This window comes from Neophocaena asiaeorientalis, unplaced genomic scaffold, assembly GCF_003031525.2.
Source record: "Neophocaena asiaeorientalis asiaeorientalis breed wild unplaced genomic scaffold, Neophocaena_asiaeorientalis_V1.1 scaffold671, whole genome shotgun sequence".
NCBI classification, from domain to species: Eukaryota; Metazoa; Chordata; class Mammalia; order Artiodactyla; family Phocoenidae; genus Neophocaena; species Neophocaena asiaeorientalis.
In genome coordinates, this window is record NW_020175533.1 from 2,485,436 (window position 1) to 2,487,461 (window position 2,026).

Here is a 2,026-nt window from a genome sequence, read left to right on the forward strand (position 1 = left end):
AAAACATGGCTCGCCTCTGGTTTTTCTTAATGGAGCTGGCATAACCATGATACCACATCTGAAGAGTTAAAAAAATCACATGTGGACACACCCACAGAGTAAGGTGCAGCAGAAACACAGCATCGAGGGAGGGTACATCCTAAATACACAGGGCTTAGTCTAAAAAGTAAAAACAGCATGGGATCTATAAAATAATAATACATACCATATGACCATAAGACACATTGTTAAAGGACCCAGTCAGAGAAACAAATGCACATTTAAAATGCTGAAATAAGTTGTGTATGTGGGGAGGGGGGAGGAGAGGATGACAGCTGGGTGTGGGAATAACATGCAAACAAATAAATACATGGTGGCATCTGGCACAGACTAATGACAAAATTGTGCTATAAATGAAAGAGTCTGAGTGAATCCTCTACACTGCGCTGTTCTAAAAAAAAAAAAAAAAAAAAAAAAAAAAAAGTCCAACTGAGAAAATTACTTCAGCAAAATCATTTGGAAGACAAACAAATTCCCTAAGATATTTCATTCCCAAATTACATCTAGATATTATGTCTCCAGCTCACTGAAGAATGCTATAAGGAATATCTGCAGGAAACCAGAGACTGCATTTATCATTAGGTTGTGATTGACGGCAATTCCACCATCCACACGAAGATTCAGCAAAGAAATGCCTTGAAAGGCAATTGCAGGAAATCTTCCCTGAGGGCTTGATGTGTTCTCTCCTTGAAGAGTAAAGTGAGCCAGACTACCTCTGGCCGCCAGAGGCTCAAAGAGAAATTTGCAACTCAACTAATATTGTACTGCGTAACTGTCTGTTGCCCTAAGTCATTTGTCTACATTCTAACCTGGCCTTGCTGCTGTCTCATTTTCCCTGATTCTAATGCTTATTTATAAATAATTTTCTTTTATGTCTGAGATTCCTACATCGCTCATCACATTCATGGTAAAATAAAAGAAGGAACACACAATATCCTTACCTGGGCTTTGGCCATTTCCTGCTCTTCTTGGGAAAAGACAGAGATGTGTGAAGCCTGAGCTAAAAGAGTGGAGAAGTGGAGAGCATATGAGAGACCCCATCAGGCTTCCAGTGCCCAGAATTATCGGCCTAAAAATCCCCTCACATGAAGCTGCTCTGTGGAAGTTTGGGCGACCATGTGGTTTTAACAACCACTTGTGTATTCTTGAGTCTTGTGTACTGACTCAGAAATTGTATTTCTAGGTATTTTCCTTAATGAAATAATGTATCATAATTTCTCTTTAAGTACCTTCATCTCAGCATTGACTTTAACAATGCCAAACTTAAATGATCCTCTATGACCCATGATATAGGATTAATAAGGAAATACAAGGGATTAAATTCTATGTAGCTACTGAGAATAATGTTATATGGTACTGTACACTTATTATCTGTGTATTTTCTGTACATATATCTAAATTACAAGTTTTTTAAATGTTACAGAATATATCTTTAAGCTGAATCGCAGTAACTTCTAAATGAAAACAAAGGCAGGTTATCAAACTTCAGGAACCCATTTTAAAACCATACGTTAAATGTTTAAAAATGCATATCCCTATACACACTAAAAAGCGTCTAAAGAATGAACATTTAAACAGAGGGGGCTAAAATTAGTTCTTTTTTATTTTCTTCTCTATTTTCTAATCAATCTATAATGCAAATGTGTTACTTACGTGTTAAATGCCAAAAAACCCCACTGAACTTTAACACTTATTCCCAGGCGTTTTAAGCCCCATCCCCACCCCCACCCCGCCAGACCCCACAACACCAGACCCTGCCCACGCCTCCCAAGCCCCAGGCTCTGCGCGAGGCCCCTAATCAGGTGAGTTCTCTCTGGTGCCTCTTCTTGCTTCTCCTCACCTCACTGGGGACGTCTTGCCCAGAAGCCAAAAGGAAGCCTTCGGGTGCAGATTCACTTCAGCTGGAGCATTCACACAAGGCCCCTACCTCGGGGCTCGGGCAAGGGGAGAGGAACAGAGGGAGAGGCGGGGGCGCCTAAGGAGGAGC